Source organism: Oncorhynchus kisutch, linkage group LG3 (assembly GCF_002021735.2).
Source record: "Oncorhynchus kisutch isolate 150728-3 linkage group LG3, Okis_V2, whole genome shotgun sequence".
Classification (NCBI taxonomy): Eukaryota; Metazoa; Chordata; class Actinopteri; order Salmoniformes; family Salmonidae; genus Oncorhynchus; species Oncorhynchus kisutch.
This window is the reverse complement of record NC_034176.2, coordinates 29,491,581-29,505,364: the sequence shown is the minus strand read 5'-3', so window position 1 is coordinate 29,505,364 and position 13,784 is coordinate 29,491,581. Positions and strand designations below refer to the sequence as shown.

Below are 13,784 nucleotides of genomic sequence, written 5' to 3'. Positions count from 1 at the left end.
TTCCCAAAATTCCCTAACTTAACTTCCCAGAAAGTTTCCGACCCTTTGCAACCCTAGTTGCACGGAGGGAGGGAGGAGGGAGGGAGAGAGGGAGAGAGGGAGAGGGAGAGGTAGAGAGAGAGAGAGAGAGAGAGAGAGAGAGAGAGAGAGAGAGAGAGAGAGAGAGCCATAGATAACTATCATACCATCTGGTAGTGCCTGTCTTGCCTGCATCAAATCGTTATAAGGCAGCTAGCTGCAGTAGCCAGCTAAGGTAGCTAGCTAAAGTATCAAGACTAATTGAGACTATTTTTGCTGCGCTCCCTGTCCAATGTCTACAACAACTCCATTCATATGAAACAACAGCCTACCTGTTGGTTGATCATTGTAGCGTATTCCTTCTCATTTAATCAACTTACTGTTGCATTGCTTAGAAACACATGGAGCCTCTGACTGTAGGTCTGCTTTGATTGTCCGACAATAACAACAAGCTAGGTGTGTGAAACCTACAGTATGTAGCCTACTGGCACACAAAACTGTCATAACCGTTGTTTTATTAAACATTATAATGTAATGGTCTATTCTTGTAGGCTATGTAGCAATGTCACATAGACCATTACATTTTAGACAAAGCCTTTTCAACAACAACAAAAAAGAGGCCTATTTTTGTCTAATGTCCGTTCAGATATTTGAATATTCAAATAACAGTGCCCATTCATGGCTAATCTCCTAGCATCCCTAACCAGCTGAATTCATAGGATCCTCCCTCGCCATGTTTACACACATACACTACACTATCTCTCTTCATGTTTGGCCTCAGGCTGTGTATGTCTTCTTTATGTGTCTGTGTGTGCTTTCTTAGGATGCTGTTTGACTGTATGTGCATGTTTGTCCCTGAGGATGTGTGTGTGTTTGTCCTCAAGGGGCGGCGGTGTGTTAAGAGAATACGCGGTGACAGCTTGCCATTTATTTTATCATCATTGATCATCAGTTGATAAGAGGCACAAAAGCTTTATAACAACATTGATGGTATCAATTAATCAAAGTTATTGTGCTCTGTCAATCATAGACCTCCGCAGTCCCATGGGCTGTCAGGTTTATCCTGGGTTCATTGTTTTGTGTGTGTGTATGTATTTCTGGTTAGCTGGTGTTTTTAGGGGAGTGGAGTGGATTAGTATTGTTTAAAGCAGATGGGCAGTAATTTCATTAGCCACCAGGCTAACTCATCCACAGGCACAGCGATAGGCCGGGCTGCTGCCACATCAGGGTAAAGCCAGGCCAGGGTGTTTGGGGGGAGTGTGAAGGGGAGGAAGGGGGGGTTGAACTACTTCCAATTTGTCCCCATCTAGTTATAATCCTGAGGAGGAGCCAGCAAAAGAGATGGGTGCACAGAGACATATTAATAACTTATTAATAACTTTTCCCTCTCCTTTGTTTCCCGCTCCCCTTCATTATCACAGTCCCCTACTCCCTGCGGGGGGTGGTTGCCTTGGTTTTGTCAGGCGAGGCGTGTGTTTGTTTCAAGCTGCCATTACGTTCTCTGAGAGATGCCCAAATCACACTGCTCTCTCGCTCTCTCCTCCTCCTCCCTCTCTTCTCCTCCTCTCCCTTCTCTCTCTCATCGCTCTCCTCTCCCTCCTCTCTCATCTCTCTCCTCCTCCTCTCCCTCCTCACTCTCCTCTCTCTTCTCTCTCTCCTCCTCTCTCTCCTCTCTCTCTTCTCTCTCCTCCTCTCTTCTATCTCCTCCTCTCTCTCCACTCGTTCTTCTCTCTCCCCTCCTCTCACGCTCCACTCTCTCTTCTCTCTCCTCCTCCTCTCTCTCCTCCTCCTGTCTCTTCTCTCTCTACACACCTTATACATTTGCAGCATGAACAAAGCCTGTCCTTTTCTGTATGCCTGTATTTTGTGTTTTTCCCATGGACAGAAAATGGTCCCTTTATCTTCCAAAAGGTCACCGTTACATAAGAGAGAATAAAAGATGGAAGAAAGACAGAGAATCAATAAAAAATAGGGCCAGAGCCCTTCAGTAGTAAATCCCAGAAGTCTGTTAGTAATGACTGCTCTTAACATTCCTCCTCCTGTGAAGAAGAGGACTAGCAGTAAGTGAGCAAGTGTGTAAAGGGGCCAGTCGGCTGCCATGGTTGTCCTAACAGAATCCATCAGAATTGACATGTCATAAAAGCATCATAACAGAACATCAGCCAATTAGATGTACAAGTTTGTCATAGGGGTGGGGCTAGCTGCGGCGATGTGACTGAAATATAAACAAGGCTGGCGTCCGCTAACTGCAGGGTGAAGATACGCAGCCATCAATTCTTGATAAATGTGGCCAGTCAGGAGACTCTGATTGATCACAATAGGATCAATAGGATTTCATGTGGCCGGGAGAGAGATGGGGGAGAGAGGGGTAGAGAGAGAGAAAGGGAGAAAGAGAGGGATTGAAGGATATTTTGTGTTTTCGGTAGAAATAAAGAAGGGGGGCTCTTCCCAAGAGCTTTTAAACACTAGAGCAGGCTTCTATTTCTGGAGAAATGGGAGTTGTGGAGGGAGGGAGGGAGGGGAAACGCAGCCTTTTTTATTGCGCCCATTATACTGTATGTCATCACTCCAGACGAATCATGTCCTGGAAATTGAGCCTGAGGAAGACTGCTGAGCCTTGCTCTTTCTCTCCTCGCTTATTCTACTGCTCCCTTCACCTCTCCCCCTCCCTCCCTCTTTTTCTGTATCTTCCGCCTCTATCTTCCCCTCGATCCCTCTGCCTATCTCAGTACCATCTCTAATTCTCTCCTTCTATATCTGTGTCTTGCTCTGCAATAATATCTCCCCTTTTTCTTTCATTTTATTCTCTAAAATCACTCTCTTCTTTTTCTCTCTCTGTCTGTGATTTCATTATCAAATAGAAAGGAAGGGACATGTGCCCACCGCTCCATTTTGCAGGATTGTTTGCTCTCAGATGTGGAAGTGGATTTTCAATTAAATTGTCTATCATTAGGGCTGCAGTAGCAGGCGGGCGGCGTGTGGCGTGATGCTGCTGCAGTTCCAGGGCCATCGGCAGGAACACCATCCTCTACACACAGATGCTTTGATGATGGCCCCTTTACCTCTACATTCTAACTCTCCTTCCTCTCTTCCATCAGAGACACAGTCTTTCTGTCAGTCAGCCCTCTCCTTCTGAGTAAACCGCTGGTCTGGAGTCAGTCTGTCTCCATGTGAAGCCCACAGTTAAAGTAGCTTGTCACGGTCACAAGGTGCTCCTTGATTCTGCTGTACTGTAGCTGGCTGCTGCCACGTGAACCAAGGACCTCCTGCTCTGTAATTGCATTGCTGTAATGGCATTGAGAGCATCCCATCTCCACATGACAGGTGGTCACAAGATGTGTGGAGCAATCACTGCATAAATTGCCCCTGTAGGTGAATAGTAGTTAGTGCTGGAAAGAGAAATCATGGAAGCAGCAGTAATATCAGGTGGATGGGAGATGTGATAGGAAGTGGTGGAGGCTGACACACAGGGGAAATGGGCATTGAATAGTTGAATCCTCTATGTATTTTTGACAGTTGTTATCTTAACACAACAGCACAATAAGTCAGGTCTGTGTGAATGAGTTTGAAGAGTAGGGGACAGACAGCAGACAGATTACACAGACACACACTCTGTCCTCTAGGGTCGGCAAATACCACAGTATTTTCTGATTCTGTAGTGCAGCATTTTCATACATATTTGATCCTCTCCTGGCTGTGATTACCAATCACAGTGTTGTCAATCTCCATCACCCGGCAGTCTGTGTGTGTGTGTGTGTGTGTGTGTGTGTGTGTGTGTGTGTGTGTGTGTGTGTGTGTGTGTGTGTGTGTGTGTGTGTGTGTGTGTGTGTGTGTGTGTGTGTGTGTGTGTGTGTGTGTGTGTGTGTGTGTGTGTGTGTGTGTGTGTGTGTGTGGGCAGGAGGGGGCGGCTATATTAGATTTGGCAGAGGCAGCACAATTTGTCTGACATGTTGAAGGAGAAGATTAGAGGGAGAAATACAAAATGTATTCAGCATTACACTCTCATCGCGCAGCTGTAGCAATTGATTTTTTTGTAAGTATACGTTGAAGCGCCCAGAGAGTGCTGATAGTGGAGGGGGAGGTGTGAAGAAGTACCATTATCGGACTCCATTCACACATGTAGAAATTCCCTATGAAAAGCGGATAAACAGCATTAATCCATTTTTGCGGACGAAAGCTTGTCTAAAGTCATTTCATTCGGAAGCGGATGCGTATGAATTTCTTCACTGCTCTGGCCCATTGTACTGTGGTCTCTGGGCCGGCCTAATCCTGGCCTCTGGTTAAGATTACCCACACTGGGTCCCATATCTCCACTCACAAACCCCCAGCACATCTTATCATTCTCACACACATTGGGATATCCTCCTGGTCTGGATATGAAGGGCAGTGTTTTCGGAGTCCACCAGGCTAGCCTAAATCATGTCTGTTTAAAGATGGACTGGATTGGGGGATAAGGTGATGTGATATGAGTAGTATTTAAACCACATCCCCCCAGTTATACAATATTACCCTATCTTCCAAACCCTACAGGATAACACTTCCATATCTACTGTTGTCATGAATAGCCTGAGGTAACTACAAAATGGATCATTCACTCACATGCTCTGACAGATCCCCCTTTATAGTAATTGACTGGTGTGAACTTCAAATGAATGCACTAGTCAGTGTCATCCAATTAATACTATCCTTTGGCAATAAATGGTTTCTTAATGGCTAGTACATTTTCTTCCTTTTGCGTGTACTTTCATATGAAATGATTAGTGACGCAATCAAACCTGAGGGAATGGAGAGCTAATGACACTTGTCTTTGAGATGGAGGAACAGTCAGGGATCAAAGTTTCACATCTTTGTTCCCTTTGTTCTCTCATTATGTGGCAGGACTTGTCTTCCGACAGATACAGTACTGAGTTGTACACAGGTACACAAACTGGCTCCCTCTCTCTCACCAGTTCCTCGTCCCTCTGGTAAAGAGCCTAGTAGTTGATCGAGATCCAGACTATTGGACGGTTTCTCTGGCAGCCATCCAGTTAACAGTTAACAGCAGGCAGGCTGGCAACACAAACACAATCCCCCTGCTCCTGTGATTCTACAGCTACAATTACACTATTGGTCGGATTCATTACGTGTGTGTGTGTTGGAATGTTGCTTACGTAATGGCTGTGTTTTGTTTTTACGAGCCCCCTGCTCCGTGTTTAAGGTCCCTCTGACATCAACGTGGGGAGAGAGCAGCTAGCTCCTGAGGGAGGAGCTCTGAAACACTAAGGTCCCTCTGACATCAACGTGGGGAGAGAGCAGCTAGCTCCTGAGGGAGGAGCTCTGAAACACTAAGGTCCCTCTGACATCAACGTGGGGAGAGAGCAGCTAGCTCCTGAGGGAGGAGCTCTGAAACACTAAGGCCCCTCTGACATCAACGTGGGGATAGAGCAGCTAGCTCCTGAGGGAGGAGCTCTAAAACACTAAGGCCCCTCTGACATCAACGTGGGGAGAGAGCAGCTAGCTCCTGAGGGGGGAGCTCTGACACACTAAGGTCCCTCTGACATCAACGTGGGGAGAGAGCAGCTAGCTCCTGAGGGAGGAGCTCTGAAACACTAAGGTCCCTCTGACATCAACGTGGGGAGAGAGCAGCTAGCTCCTGAGGGGAGAGCTCTGAAACACTAAGGCCCCTCTGACATCAACGTGGGGAGAGAGCAGCTAGCTCCTGAGGGAGAGCTCTGAAACACTAAGGTCCCTCTGACATCAACGTGGGGAGAGAGCAGCTAGCTCCTGAGGGAGGAGCTCTGAAACACTAAGGCCCAAATATCACACCGAGTCTGGGAGAAGTAAAGACTCCTCATCTTTCCCTGGTCTGATGGACTCTTCAAATTCAAACCAGCTCTCATCATTTTCTACATTTCCTTTCAGTGTTGAGGAATGTTCTCATCCAGACCTTTTCCCTTTACCTAGAGAACAGGTCTTGGCAGAGGAACAGGACCCGGTTGTAGTTCAGTACGAGGTGCTGCTGTTAGTAAACAGATGCAGAAATGACATTCTTCAGAACCATAAGGAGCTGGTCTCTCTGACTTGCATGGTCTGTAAGCGGGGGTGTAAAATTTCACCATCCCTCAAACTTCCCAAAGGCTTTGGTTTAACATTCCCAAAATACCATCCAGGCATTCCATCTTTGGCTGCCAAGCTGAGGAGTGGCTTCCTGCTCCGCCTCTGAGGTCTGAGGAGTGATCTGTGTGGCATTCCCGTGTGGAATGGGCTGGATCTGATCTGTTGGGGAGATGTTGCTCCTCTCTCCATCTGCATGCAGTCTTCACATTCTGGCCTATAGGAACCTTATGCTGAATGAGTTCACCTCTCTTTACCCCTCTTAGTGAGAGCTGTATATACAGTTGATGTTGGAAGTTTACATACACTTAGGTTGGAGTCATTTAAACTCGTTTTTCAACCACTCCACAAATTTCTTGTTAACAAACTATAGTTTTGGCAAATTGGTTACTTTGTGCATGACACAAGTCATTTTTCCAACAATTGTTTACAGACAGATTATTTCACTTATAATTCCAGAAGTTTACATACACTAAGTTGACTGTGCCTCAAAACAGCTTGGAAAATTCCAGAAAATTATTTAATGGTTTTGGAAGCTTCTGATAGGCTAATTTACATAATTTGAGTCAATTGGAGGTGTACCTGTGGATGTATTTCAAGGCCTACCTTCAAACTCAGTGCCTCTTTGCTTGACATCATGGGTAAATCTAAAGAAATTAGCCAAAAAATTGTAGACCTCCACAAGTCTGGTTCATCCTTGGGAGCAATTTCCAAACGCCTGGATGTACCACATTCATCTGTACAAACAATAGTACGCAAGTATAAACACCATGGGACCACGCAGCCTTCATATCGCTCAGGAAGGAGAAGCGTTCTGTGTCCTAGAGATGAACGTACTTTGGTGGGAAAATTGCAAATCAATCCCAGAACAGCAGCAAAGGACCTTGTGAAACAGGTACATAAGTATCTATATCCACAGTAAAAACTAGTCATATATCGAAATAACCTGAAAGGCCGCTCAGCAAGAAAGAAGCCACTGCTCCAAAACCGCCATAAAAAAGCCAGGCTACAGTTTGCAACCGCACATGGGGGCAAAGGTCGTACTTTTTGGAGAAATGTCCTCTGGACTGACGAAACAAAAATAGAACGGTTTGGCCGTAATGACCATCGTTATGTTTGAAGGAAAAAGGGGGAGGCTTGCAAGCCGAAGAACACCGTCCCAACCGTGAAACACGGGGGTGGCAGCATCTGTCACGACCGTCGTATGAATAATTGGACCAAGGCGCAGCGTGAGTAGAGTTCCACATTTTAATGATAGTGAGACTTCCAAAACAACAAAGACATAACGATCGTGAAATACGTAGCGCACATAGACACTCACACAAAACAATATCCCACATACCAGGAGGGGAAAAAGGACACACTAAGTATGATCCCCAATTAGAGGTAACGGATATCAGCTGCCTCCAATTGGGAACCATACACACACATCAACATAGAAATAATACCTAGAAACCCCCCTAGTCAATCCCTGACCTAAAACACCATAGAGAACCCCGAGGGCTCTATGGTCAGGGCGTGACAGCATCATGTTGTGGGGGTGCTTTGCTGCAGGAGGGGCTGGTGCACTTCACAAAATAGATGGCATCATGAGGAAAGAAAATGATGTGGATATATTGAAGCAACATCTCAAGAAGTTAAGCTTGGTCGCAAATGGATCTTCCAAATGGACAATGACCCCAAGCATACTTCCAAAGTTGTGGCAAAATGGCTTAAGGACAACAAAGTCAAGGTATTGGAGTGGCCATCATAAAGCCCTGACCTCAATGTTATAGAAAATGTGTGGGCAGAACTGAAAAAGCGTGTGCGGGCAAGGAGGCCTACAAACCTGACTCAGTTACACCAGCTCTGTCAGGATGAATGGGCCAGAATTCACCCAACTTATTGTGGGTAGCTTGTGGAAGGCTACCCGACACGTTTGACCCAAGTTAAACAATTTAAAGGCAATGCTACCAAATACTAATTGAGTGTATGTAAACTTCTGACCCACTGGAAATGTGATGAAAGAAATTAAAGCTGAAATAAATCATTCTCTCTACTTTTATTCTGACATTTCACATTCTTAAAATAAAGTGGTGATCCTAACTGACCTAAGACAGGGAATTTGTATTTTACTCGGCAAGTCAGTTTAGAAGAAATTCTTATTTTCATTGACAGCCTTGGAACAGTGGGTTAACTGGTCTAGGAACAGTGGGTTAGCTGGTCTAGGAACAGTGGGTTAGCTGGTCTATGAACAGTGGGTTAGCTGGTCTATGAACAGTGGGTTAGCTGGTCTAGGAACAGTGGGTTAACTGGTCTAGGAACAGTGGGTTAACTGGTCTAGGAACAGTGGGTTAGCTGGTCTAGGAACAGTGGGTTAACTGGTCTAGAAACAGTGGGTTAGCTGGTCTAGGAACAGTGGGTTAACTGGTCTAGGAACAGTGGGTTAACTGGTCTAGGAACAGTGGGTTAGCTGCCTTGTTCAAGTGCAGAAAGACAGATTTTTACCTTGTCAGCTTGGGGATTTGATCTTGCAACCTTTCGGTTACTGGGCCAACGCTCTAATCACTAGGCTACCTGCCACCCCAATAAATGTCAGGATTGTGAAAAACTGAGTTTAAATGTATTTGGCTAAGGTGTATGTAAACTTCTGACTTCAACTGTATCTATCAGACTGATACACAGCCCTTTCTCAAAGAGTATCAGTGCAATATGCAAATTCAAATGTTCGTAGCCCCTCCCCCTCATCCCTCCCCCAACCTTATGTTAGGTGTCGGTGAACCATAACAGACATAATCATAATCATAGCGGCCATTGTGTTACCAGCATATTATCAGACATAAATCAGTTTATGGATTAATAGAATGTAGCTCTCCATTTAAATAGAGCTCCCCCTCCTTCCCATTCCTCCTGCAGTGAAATTAGCTCCCTGTTCTGCTCTGTTCTGCCCATTTCCAGCTCACTCAGGTGTGGCTCCACCTTAGCACTCTGTTAATTAGGACGTAATGGCTCCATATCTGCTCCCAGGCCAAATGAATTGAATCAGTTCCACTCTGTGATTAAGGCTGTGGAGACGCTGGCTTGGGCTCTGGGCGTCTGTCTGCAGTAATTGTGTTCTCTCTGATCTGGGAGGATGTGCTGTTGTGGCTGAGCTGGCCAGGGTTGGAGAGAGGTGGTGCTGTTGTGGCTGAGCTGGCCAGGGTTGGAGAGAGGCTGTGCTGTTGTGGCTGAGCTGGCCAGGGTTGGAGAGAGGTGGTGCTGTTGTGGCTGAGCTGGCCAGGGTTGGAGAGAGGCTGTGCTGTTGTGGCTGAGCTGGCCAGGGCTGGAGAGAGGCTGTGCTGTTGTGGCTGAGCTGGCCAGGGTTGGAGAGAGGCTGTGCTGTTGTGGCTGAGCTGGCCAGGGCTGGAGAGAGGCTGTGCTGTTGTGGCTGGGCTGGTAAGGGTTGGAGAGTGGCTGTGCTATTGTGCCTGAGCTGGCCAGGGTTGGAGAGAGGCTGTGCTATTGTGCCTGAGCTGGCCAGGGTTGGAGAGAGGCTGTGCTATTGTGCCTGAGCTGGCCAGGGTTGGAGAGAGGCTGTGCTATTGTGCCTGAGCTGGCCAGGGTTGGAGAGAGGCTGTGCTGTTGTGGCTGGGCTGTTGCTATGGCTGTGCTGTGCTGGCCAGGTTGCTTAATCGATTGGTAAGTGGATACAATGCAATAAAAGGGAATTTTACCCAAATAATAAAAGTAATTTATATGAATTCATATTAAGACCCCCCTCGTCTGAGCCACAATAGTGTTTCTGTCATATTGTGAGGATATTCATTCTGAAAAACACTAACTGCTTATGGCAGCTCTGCCTGAACTAAACCATAAACAGCAATCAGAGGCCCAGGGTATGGTTTAGACCAGTGGTACTGGGACCCCTGGGGGTACTTGAGAAGACTCATGAGACCATAGGCTTACTGGTAAAATGCCCATGAAGGGTGTACTTCGGGCAGAGAAGAATTCAGGTGGTGGTACAGTAATTGAAAAAGGTGGGCACAGGTTTCGACAAGGCTTTTGTATAAAAGCACAAAAAGGCACCTGACATCTCTACCTCATCTTCTTTATTGATGCAGTATCTGCATAAGAAAGAACAAAGGAGCGAGACAATGTGATAGCTTACAACCAGCAATAATTAAGCTAAGAGCCATAGATAACGAACTGAAAGGAGTATATGTGGGGATTGGTTTGAGGGTCTTCTCTCTTTCTCTCTCTGTCTCTCTGTCTCTCCCCCCCTTTCTAAGCACAGTCCTTGAGGCCCTTTGTAAATACAGATCAGTTAAATCAGAGTCACTGATAAAACAGATCTGCTCCACAAAGGACACCATGAGTGATGGTAATTGTCTTTCTCAGATGACATTTCTTTCCCCAGCACCCCCTCCCTCCAACCCCTCCAAGCCCTCCACTCAGCCCAGCTGTTACGTGTGCTTGGTTGGCTGTTATTATTTTGTTATTTATTAAGATAGGCTGTTATTTTCTGGAATTTCCAGCAGTGTTTTTGTATACCCTGACTGCTTGTCATATTTAGTTTTTCCTATGTTGGCTCTGACTCCGGGAAAGAGCCCTTACTTTCTGCCAGATGCAGTAGTGCTCCAAGGACGGCCGTGGCAGGCAGCAGTGACAAAACACCCCCAGTACTGTAGCCTGCAGATTTTTCAGTCCCCTATAAAAAGGGGAGGATGAGAGGAGAGGTGAGGAGGGTGAGTCAGCCACATGTCCTGGCACTGACTCCAGTCTCTACTCTCTATCACTACTCTCAGTATGGATGTATGTGGCCTTGGCTTTGTGTGTGTGTGTGTGTGTGTGTGTGTGTGTGTGTGTGTGTGTGTGTGTGTGTGTGTGTGTGTGTGTGTGTGTGTGTGTGTGTGTGTGTGTGTGTGTGTGTGTGTGTGTGTGTGTGTGTGTGTGTGTACGTATAAGTACTTTTTCCTTTGTAATAAGAAATTGTTAATGCTTTGAAAATAAATGGAAAAGAAACAGAGAAGAAGAAAGAGAGGGATACAGAGGGGGGAGATGGTGAAACAGAGAGGGAGGAGAGGGAGAATAGAGAGAGGAAGAAAGAGAGGGATACAGAGGGGGGAGATGGTGAAACAGAGAGGGAGGAGAGGGAGAATAGAGAGAGGAAGAAAGAGAGGGATACAGAATGGGGGGGAGATGGTGAAACAGAGAGGGAGGAGAGGGAGAATAGAGAGAGGAAGAAAGAGAGGGATACAGAATGGGGGGGAGATGGTGAAACAGAGAGGGAGGAGAGGGAGAATAGAGAGAGGAAGAAAGAGAGGGATACAGAGGGGGGAGATGGTGAAACAGAGAGAGAGGAGAGGGAGAATAGAGAGAGGAAGAAAGAGAGGGATACAGAGGGGGGAGATGGTGAAACAGAGGGAGGTGAGGGAGAATAGAGAGAGGAAGAAAGAGAGGGATACAGAGGGGGAGATGGTGAAACAGAGAGGGAGGAGAGGGAGAATAGAGAGAGGAAGTAAGAGAGGGATACAGAGGGGGGAGATGGTGAAACAGAGAGGGAGGAGAGGGAGAATAGAGAGAGGAAGAAAGAGAGGGATACAGAGTGGGGGGAGATAGTGAAACAGAGAGGGAGGAGAGGGAGAATAGAGAGAGGAAGAAAGAGAGGGATACAGAGGGGAGAGATGGTGAAACAGAGAGGGAGGAGAGGGAGAATAGAGATTGGAAGAAAGAGAGGGATACAGAGGGGAGAGATGGTGAAACAGAGAGGGAGAATAGAGAGAGGAAGAAAGAGAGGGATACAGAATGGGGAGATGGTGAAACAGAGAGGGAGGAGAGGGAGAATAGAGAGAGGAAGAAAGAGAGGGATACAGAGGGGGGAGATGGTGAAACAGAGAGGGAGGAGAGGGAGAATAGAGAGAGGAAGAAAGAGAGGGATACAGAGGGGGGGATGTTGAAACAGAGAGGGAGGAGAGGGAGAATAGAGAGAGGAAGAAAGAGAGGGATACAGAGGGGGGAGATGGTGAAACAGAGAGGGAGGAGAGGGAGAATAGAGAGAGGAAGACAGAGATGGATACAGAGGGGGGAGATGGTGAAACAGAGAGGGAGGAGAGGGAGAATAGAGAGAGGAAGAAAGAGAGGGATACAGAGGGGGGAGATGGTGAAACAGAGAGGGAGAATAGAGAGAGGAAGAAAGAGAGCGATACAGAGGGGGGAGATGGTGAAACAGAGAGGGAGGAGAGGGAGAATAGAGAGAGGAAGAAAGAGAGGGATACAGAATGGGGAGATGGTGAAACAGAGAGGGAGGAGAGGGAGAATAGAGAGAGGAAGAAAGAGGGATACAGAGGGGGGGGATGGTGAAACAGAGAGGGAGGAGAGGGAGAATAGAGAGAGGAAGAAAGAGAGGGATACAGAGGGGGGAGATGGTGAAACAGAGAGGGAGGAGAGGGAGAATAGAGAGAGGAAGAAAGAGAGGGATACAGGGGGGGGTGAAACAGAGAGGGAGGAGAGGGAGAATAGAGAGAGGAAGAAAGAGAGGGATACAGAGGGGGGAGATGGTGAAACAGAGAGGGAGGAGAGGGAGAATAGAGAGAGGAAGAAAGAGAGGGATACAGAGGGGGGAGATGGTGAAACAGAGGGAGGTGAGGGAGAATAGAGAGAGGAAGAAAGAGAGGGATACAGAATGGGGGGGAGATGGTGAAACAGAGAGGGAGGAGAGGGAGAATAGAGAGAGGAAGAAAGAGAGGGATACAGAGGGGGGAGATGGTGAAACAGAGAGGGAGGAGAGGGAGAATAGAGAGAGGAAGAAAGAGAGGGATACAGAGGGGGGAGATGGTGAAACAGAGGGAGGTGAGGGAGAATAGAGAGAGGAAGAAAGAGAGGGATACAGAGGGGGAGATGGTGAAACAGAGAGGGAGGAGAGGGAGAATAGAGAGAGGAAGTAAGAGAGGGATACAGAGGGGGGAGATGGTGAAACAGAGAGGGAGGAGAGGGAGAATAGAGAGAGGAAGAAAGAGAGGGATACAGAGTGGGGGGAGATAGTGAAACAGAGAGGGAGGAGAGGGAGAATAGAGAGAGGAAGAAAGAGAGGGATACAGAGGGGAGAGATGGTGAAACAGAGAGGGAGGAGAGGGAGAATAGAGATTGGAAGAAAGAGAGGGATACAGAGGGGAGAGATGGTGAAACAGAGAGGGAGAATAGAGAGAGGAAGAAAGAGAGGGATACAGAGGGGGGAGATGGTGAAACAGAGAGGGAGGAGAGGGAGAATAGAGAGAGGAAGAAAGAGAGGGATATAGAGGGGGGGATGGTGAAACAGAGAGGGAGGAGAGGGAGAATAGAGAGAGGAAGAAAGAGAGGGATACAGAGGGGGGAGATGGTGAAACAGAGAGGGAGGAGAGGGAGAATAGAGAGAGGAAGAAAGAGATGGATACAGAGGGGGGAGATGGTGAAACAGAGAGGGAGGAGAGGGAGAATAGAGAGAGGAAGAAAGAGAGGGATACAGAGGGGGGAGATGGTGAAACAGAGAGGGAGAATAGAGAGAGGAAGAAAGAGAGCGATACAGAGGGGGGAGATGGTGAAACAGAGAGGGAGGAGAGGGAGAATAGAGAGAGGAAGAAAGAGAGGGATACAGAATGGGGAGATGGTGAAACAGAGAGGGAGGCGAGGGAGAATAGAGAGAGGAAGAAAGAGGGATACAGAGGGGGGGGATGGTGAAA

At 47.2% G+C, this 13,784-nt stretch overlaps 1 protein-coding gene across 3 annotated transcripts in view; it reads left to right on the top strand.

The window, feature by feature from the left end:
• LOC109879839 (tetratricopeptide repeat protein 28) overlaps positions 1–13,784 on the top strand; it is a 348,318-nt gene that overhangs the window by 191,087 nt on the left and 143,447 nt on the right. The window lies entirely within an intron of this gene.